Raw genomic sequence first — 8,581 nt, 5'->3', positions numbered from 1 at the left:
GAAGTATTGATTTATGTCCGTCTTACTATACCGACATATATTGCCAGACAATAGCAAAACATAGTTGTAACAGTAAGGTGATAATTAAATAATATATAAGGTTCGGCTCAATATTCTTCTTCCTTTGGTTCAGAACAGGTCGAGCCTCGGTTGAGACGTTGGTGATTAAAAAAAAAAAAAAAGTTTCTAGTAAATAAATATAAGTAATAGAAAAAAATGACACTCATAACAACAATTAATCAGAACGTTGGTTAAAACAAGGAAATGTAAACGCACGTTTGTCGTGTGTACCTTTCTTGGTGCCGTTCAAAAACGCACGTAGCACGAACCGACTGCAGTTTACTCCGATGTTCTCCAGAGAGACGTCCGCTGACGCCACGGGCAGCGAAGGGCAGAGTACTATAGTGGTAACAGGTCAAGAACGAAGTGGAAGCTCCTCCCACCTCTTTCCACTTTAGTAGTGCGAACGCTGGAGAGGAGGCAACCTCCTCTCCACCGTTCGCTCTGCTGATGTGGAAAGGGCTGGGAGGAACTTCCACTTAATTCTTGACCTGTCACCGACTATAAGTAAGCCGCGCTATGGCCCCACTCTCGAGTTTCACACTGTCTCCGCAAGCCCAGAATATCAAGTCTACGTCAGCCACCATTATGTTTCATTTGTAAGAATATCTGCTTGAGATAAGATGCGTCCTGCTGGGGTAAAAACAGGAAGAAGAAAAAAGGAGGACTATTACCATTTACCAAGTGCTCGCAAAAAGCTGACTCACAAATTGTCACTGAGATGCGGATAACCTGACTGTAATTCACAAATAAAGTGGGCCAGCCCTAGAAGTTGAACTACAAAAAAGTAAGTACCTTTAAAAACAGGGTCAAATAATGTAAAAGAAACAGAAAAAAAAATCCTGGTTTATAAGAGAAGATGATAAGTGTGCCGCAACCAACAAGGATGCTTGTGGCAATAACACCTTCCCATATTATCAAATATCCTTTAGTGGATTTAAGGGTAGACGGTGCGTTGTCTCAAGTTGTGACATGAAAATGGTCGTAGTCGCTATAACCGAGATGGACATTGTTAATTCTTGTCTGTGCATTTACCGCCTCGAGCTTCTCGAGGAGGCACACAATCACTTGGTGTCCTCCTCTCCCCGTCTTTGTTCGCAAAGAAAAACAACAAGCCTAAAAAAAGCCTATATAACTTACACCTCCCCCCCCCTCCCCACCCTCTCTTTTTTTTGTAGAAATGTTTATTTGGATTTCTTGACATTGTTATTAGGGTTTAAAAAATAGATTCAGGGGCTTGGTGTTGCAAAAAAAGGATTTGCGGAACTGAAGAGTGCCAAGCCTCCTTTTTCGCTGGTCGATTCGCGTGACAGCATTACTGCGCTGGACTTTACAAAAAAAAACAAAAAAAAAAACAGTTTCTTGTTTAGAAGGGGTTGGGGGGGGGGGGGGGGGGGGGTTGGTCTTGAAAAAAAAAAGTAACGGATTACAAGAAATTCGTTATAAAAACTGTAAGGGAATTACTTTAAACTTACTCCAGAAAATATGTAATTATTCCGTTACTAAATTACTATTAAATGTAAGGAATTACAAGTAATTTCGTTACTTGTAACAGATTACATAGAATTCTGGTGTCAATAACAGTCCCCACCCCTGCCCGTTTCGATCTGGATGAGCATCGTACCGGCGTGCGGTCGTGTATCACTACTGCGTGGTGCACGTTAAAGAACCCGGGCTAGCGGTTGTGTACTGTACTGGCTAAATTTCTCATCTTTAGCTGGGAGACAAGTCGCCTGTTGAGGCAGACTAACTTCTAGGCTGTATGAACATACACACAACCCAATATTTCCGTTTTGGTGACAATAACTGTAGATTCGCGTATTTAAATTTTTGTTGTATTAACATCTAGAATATTTTTAAACAAATGCGCTGTACGTCTTATTACCAATTACTTCGATCGTACTTTCAAGAACGTTTTAGAGATCACCTTCCATTTCACCCCGCTTTTTTGGTTGGCGAGCTAGTACTCTTTATTCCGCCCTGTTATGTTATAAATATTTTTGTTAACAAAATAAATATTGTCACGAATGAAAAATGATGAGGCGGGTAATAACTGGAGAAACTAAACGTTTAATGGGGCGAACGTGCGCCCAATACAAAATAGAAGCTTATAGCGTCGCAGGCGTTGATATCGGCGAAACAGCAGGATCGAGCGCGGGGGCGAAACTGGCTTCGGACCGCCACGCGAAGAACCTTTTGTACCCGCTTGGGTTTCTGGAACATTCGGCGTTGAACGATCGGCGCGTTAGAATAATCGTACCTCGATCAGACGACAACGTTCTCGATCTCAAAAAAACGCTAAATTGAAAGAGAAGTAAAAGAAGCTGCTGTTCCCAGGAATCGAACCTGGGGCTGACGGCCGAAAGCCAAGCACGATAACCATTCACCCACGCACGTTTTTAAAATTTACTTATTGCCTGGTTTTGGCAGTAATACAAAGCGGCAACACATGCTCAAAGCCGGGTTAAAAGACGCCAACCCACCTGGCTAACGCCAAAAGCTAAAAATCTTTAAGGTTAGCCAGCTCCTCTAGAAGTGGCAATTATTCAGGCCGAGTTTATTGGGCCATGTACAATTCACGCATAAAACACATGTGCTTTACGAAATCTTTATGCACAGGACGCACATCTGTATCTGCATGACGCACTGCCAAGCGTCACAGTCATAAACTGTGAAGGCCCAACAGCATGATCGTGTCTAGGGCCACACCTTTGTCCCCTTCAACTGGTAAAAGCCGAATTCCTTGGGGTGTAAGTGCAAGGTCCTTTGCGAAAATCCTTTGCAGGACGTCAAAAAAAAAATACTGCATCTCAGCAGTTTAAGAATACGTGCTCGATAGTTTCCCGTTTATTACACAATAGGCAGTTGTCGGCCCAAGCAATGGGTACTCCTTTCTGAGCTAGCCCAGCTTTGACAGGCAACGTTTGGCTATGCAACTTGAAAAATAATGTTTTAGCGTGTTCGGCGACCTTCTTCCGGGTTTGGCGATTTCGAGGAGAGCTCAAAATTTTGCGTATTGGGAGCGGAAACGACCCGATCATCCACAAGAGGGGGAAAAGCATCTTCACCTTTAGCCACACCCTTGAACGCGGGTGAAGGATCTTGGACGAGCTGCTTTGTTGACCGGCTCCAAGGTCGTCTTCGGAGACAAAGACGACTCTATTAGAAGAGGATCAGGAGTGACCTACTTTCCGGCCCAGCCCACGAAATATGGTTTCCGAGTTTCAACCCAGCGGAAATGAGGACAGCTCAACGCTTCTCCTCGGTGGGGAAATAAGAGGTTTTACCCCAAACAAAAGGGACCGTCATGACAAGCTCACCCACCTGTCGGGGCATGTGCGTTTGGGGAAACGAGTGTCGACGAGTCCGTGACGTCAACGGGACGTGTGTGTGTGTTGGTGTGCTCAGGAAAGGCAGAGAGGCGTGGCGTAACTGCGCGTGGACTTTTGCTGCATCACCATTGGCGGCAGTTTTGCTACCCTGGCGGAGAGTGAGGGAGAAACGGACCGTATATAAGGCGGAGCGAGAAGCTGCTGAAAGGTTCTCTCTGATTTTGACAACTGTATTGCAACCATGTAATTAAACCGCTCGTTACGTTACCAAGTCTCCCACCTCTAATGAACCCCTGGATTCTTCACATTGGGGAATGGACGTCGTCGAGGGCAAGGAAGCCTCCGGACGTGCGGCTCAAACCCCGACTCCAACAGCGGGGATAACCATTCTCTTGCCTCGTTTGAACATGTCCTGCCCCGGGCCTTCACGGTACAATTCACGGTACTATGGTGTGGTTGATGATGATGATTACGAGTTTATTGGCGCAGCAGCAACGAGGGCCATAATGCGCCAAACTTAACGTATTTCGAGCATAATATAACAAAAGTTTACTTTGAGGCTACATATTTACAAATGGTATAAATATCCTGTTTGTTTTAAATAGTCTAAGACACGGCTATAAGGAACTAAAGGTTTATCACCAAGCAAAAACGAAGGATGAAATAGGAGATGATGCCTAAACAGTTCGAGAAAACATGATTGACGGAGTGGTTGATGCGACGAACAATGCCACAAAATGTGCAACACGGTCAGAAGCTCTCCACAATGTTCACATAATGCAACATCTTCACCACGAAGCAGATACTGATGTGTCACGCGGGTGTGACCTATTCTTAGACGGCACAGAAGAACCTCCACACGACGTTCCCTGTTATATGAGCTCTCCCAAACATCCAGAAGGGGCTTATAACGTGAAGTTTATTGTTGCTCTCTGTATCCCATTCCAGCTGCCATTTGAGAAAAATACATTTCCTCAGAAGTGGTTTCAAATCTTGGTAGGATAAGCAATTGAATGTTATAGACGAGCCTCGGGCAGACACGGCCAATTTATCCGCCTCTTCATTGCCCAAAATCCCAACGTGGCTTGGCACCCAGCAGAACTTAATGCCCCGACCGCGTCGCAGGGCGCTATTGATCTTATAATGTAGATGTTGTGCAAGGCGGTTCTTTGTGGGCATCAGGGAGGACACAGCCAATAAGGCACTTTGTGAGTCGACAAAAATTACAGCTTTCATTATACTATTGTCGAGTATATGTTCGACCGCTAGTAAAATAGCATAAAGCTCTGCGGTGAAAATGCTTGCCTTACAGTCAACTTGTGTGGCTTTGCTGTAGGAGGCGGAATACAGAGCACACCCTACAAAAGACGACGATTTGGACCCATCTGTATAAAACTCCTGGTAGTCTGCGTATTTTTGTTGCAAGGAGAGGAACTCCTGCCGGAGAATTTGTGGTGAAATGACCGTCTTACTGCATTTTGCGAGTGACCAGTCACAGAAAATCGGCAGAGCATCCCAAGGGGCAACCTTACGAGTGTTTTTAAGCAAGGGAATCTCATGAAGGCGGATATTAAGGGATTGACAAGTACTTTGCAAACGGAGGCTTAGTGGTCTAACAATGCTCGGCTTGTTTTCGAAAAGCTGGGAGCTTCTGCAAGTATGAAGGGCACTGTAGGAGGGATGTTTTGGATTTGAAAATACTTTGTAAGCATAAGAGACGCTGAGGTACTGCCTCCGCTTCTCGAGGGACATTTGATGCGTATCAACATACAAACTCTTCACAGGAGATGTGCGAAATGCACCTGTAGAAAGTCGTAGTCCAAGGTGGTGTATTGGGTCAAGCATCTTAAGAGCAGATGGCCGCGCTGACCCATATACTACTGCACCATAGTCGAGGCGGGATCGAACTAAGGAGTTATACAGTTGCAGGAGACAGCGCCTATCAGAACCCCACGACATATGCGACAGCACCTTTAGGATACTTGATGACATCAAGCATTTCCGTTTTAAAGTTTTCAGATGGGACACAAAGGTAAGTTTCTTGTCAAAAATCACACCCAAAAATTTGTGTTCTTGCTGGACTGATATGTCAATGCTGTTAAGATGCAAGGAAGGATCAAGAGACAATCCCCGGCGTAATGAAAAAGGAACGCAGACTGTTTTTTCAGGAGAAAATTTGAAGCCATTTTCGTTTGCCGACTTACACATTCTATTGATTGTAAGTTGCAACTGTCGTTCACAACTGGAGAGGTTACAGGAAGACACAGAGATTTGCACATCATCCACATATAGAGAGTAATTTACTGATGATGGCATAACCTTAGCTAGACTGTTAATCTTTACAGCAAAGAGGGTAACGCTCAGCACTCCTCCTTGAGGAACACCATTTTCTTGAGAGAAAACATCTGACAGTGTGGAGCCCAATCGGACTTGAAAAGTTCTTTCACTGAGAAAACTCTGTATGCACTGAAGCATGCGGCCCCGCACACCACAGTCGTACAAGTCACGAAGTATTCCGTACCTCCATGTGGTATCATATGCTTTGTGCAAATCAAAAAACACTGAGACACAATGCTGCCGGTGTACAAATGCCTCACGTATAGCCGTCTCTAGACGAACCAAATGATCTGTGGTCGCTCGTCCCTCCCGAAAGCCGCACTGGTTTACATAAAAAAAATTCTCAGTCTCTAAGAAATGGACAAGACGACGATTCACAAGCCGCTCATAAGTCTTCCCTAAGCAACTTGTGAGTGCGATGGGGCGATAGCTTGTAGGAGTGGAAGGGTCTTTCCCTGGTTTCAAAAAAGGGATTATGTGGGCATGTTTCCAGCAACGAGGAAAGGCAGCAGCTTGCCATAGATGATTAAAAAAAGTTAACAGACCGTTCATAGATTCAGGGGACAGTTTCCTTAACATTTCATAGTGGAGTCTGTCTGGCCCTGGTGCAGACTGCTTTTTTGCACCAAGAGCAACCTTGAGTTCGCACATTGTGAATGGTCTATTGTAAATATATGAACCACCCTCTGACATCGAGATTGGCTGCTTTTCAACAGTCGACTGAAACTTCTTAAATTTTTCGCTAAAATTTGAGGAGCTACTAATAAGCTGAAAATGCTCCCCAAGAACATTTGCATGATCTTGCAGCGATACAGAGGGGGAAGAAAACAGAGGAATTCGGAAAGATTGGTAATCTCCTCGAACTTTCCGCAGGCGATCCCACACTTCTTTAGCTGGAACAAAGCTATTTAGAGAAGATATATATTTTTTCCATGATGTCCTCTTCGCCTGTTTCCGTGTCCAACGTGCCTTGGCCCTATACTTTTTAAATTCAATCAGGTTAAAAGCAGTGGGATAACGGCGAAATATACCCCATGCCTGGTTCTGTTTCCTGCGAGTGACAGTGCAGTCCTCATTCCACCAGGGTTTGCATCTCCGGGGTAGGACACCGGATGTTTGAGGAATAGAAGATGCAGCAGCATTAATTAGACATTCAGTGACAAACATTGTCGCTTCCTCGGGGGACATACTGCGAAAGAGCGATGGATCCAGTACGGCATTTAAACCAAAAAGAGCCCAGTCAGCCTTCTCTAGTTTCCACTTCGGAAGGCGGGTCGCAAGCGACGGAAGAGGTATTGAGCTTTCTAAAATTATGGGGAAATGATTGCTGCCAAATGGATTATCTAAAACCTTCCATGAAAAGCACGGAAGTAAAGCTGGTGATGATATGGAAAGGTCTATTGATGTAAAGGTGTTATGAGCAGCACTAAAAAACGTTGGCTCCTTTTTATTCAGAAGACAGAGCCCGGAGGATAATAAAAGTCGTTCAATAACTCCACCACGGGAATCCTGACGAACACTGCCCCACAAAGGGTGGTGGGCGTTAAAATCACCTAGAATTAAAAAAGGCTTAGGCAGCTGATCTATGAGCCCTTGTAGCTCGTGGAGCTGCAATGGAACGTTGGGTGGCAGGTAGAGAGAGACGAGGGTGATGAGTCGGTCAAGGAGAACGCGAACTGCTACTGCCTCGAGTGGTGTTTGTAGAGGAACCTGAGCACACACAACCTCGCTCTGCACTACTACTGCGACACCACCAGAAGGGTTAGAAGAAGGGCGGTCCTTCCTAAAAACCTGTTGACGGCGTAAGACCTGTGTGTGTTTGTCATTCAGATAGGTTTCCTGTAAACAGAGTGCCACAGGGTGAAGCTCATCAAGAAAAAAATTAACGTCGTCAATATTACGAAGAAGGCCGCGGCAGTTCCATTGCATGATACCCAATTGTTTACTCATAGCAGTGCTAAAATTAAAATAAACTTTAACTTATAAACTGCAAGAATGGGTAAAAATGGGTTACTAAGGTTTAAAATCAATTTTTATGCGAGGAGCATTTTTCTTTTTCGCGCAATCATTCTGCTTCCCACTAGAGGTAGTGGGAGCAGCGAGGGAGGACTCCGATCCCGAGAGGATAGCCTCGTCGTCGGATCTGAGCCCACACTCTTCCATGGGCTCTTCCGGTGGTGTCGTCAGCTGACCCTTAGGGGCCAACTGCTTCGACGTTTCACCGGGCTTCCTCGGGGCTGTGGTTCGGGGTGGTTGGCCCCGGCCCCGGGGGAACACAGAGGCAGGGGGGGCCATCCCCTGCTCGGGGGTGGATGCTGACGGGCCAGCACCCTCCCTGGGTGTGGAACGTGGTGCCGTTGGCACCGTTCCCATGGGTTTGGATGGGGACTCTGCCGGGACCCGCAGATCGTCTGGAGACATCTGGGTTCCCAGCAATGCCATTACTGGCCGTGCAGGTCCCCTACGCACGACCTCGGCATATCCGCCTTTCGCCAAGAAAGAAAACCGTTTTTTTGCTTCATGGTAGGGAATATTTTCCTTTGCCTTTAGAGCAAGGACTTCTTTCTCTTGCTTCCACAATGGACAGGAGCGGGAGTATGCCGGGTGCGGACCGTCACAGTTGGCGCATTTTGGACTGTTCTCACAAGTGTCAGCAACATGCTCTCTGCTGGAGCACTTGGTGCAAGTGTCGGCTCCCCTACAGCTCCGTGACCCATGGCCGAACCGTTGGCACTTAAAGCACCTCTGAGGGTTCGGCACATAGGGCCGTACACGGCACCGTAGGTAGCCAGCCTTCAGAGTTTCTGGTAGTGTAGTCGAATCAAAGGTCAGAATGACGTGTTTGGTTTTCC

Source organism: Ixodes scapularis, unplaced genomic scaffold (assembly GCF_016920785.2).
Source record: "Ixodes scapularis isolate PalLabHiFi unplaced genomic scaffold, ASM1692078v2 ptg001545l_1__unscaffolded, whole genome shotgun sequence".
NCBI classification, from domain to species: domain Eukaryota; kingdom Metazoa; phylum Arthropoda; class Arachnida; order Ixodida; family Ixodidae; genus Ixodes; species Ixodes scapularis.
This window is presented reverse-complemented; position numbering follows the sequence as displayed.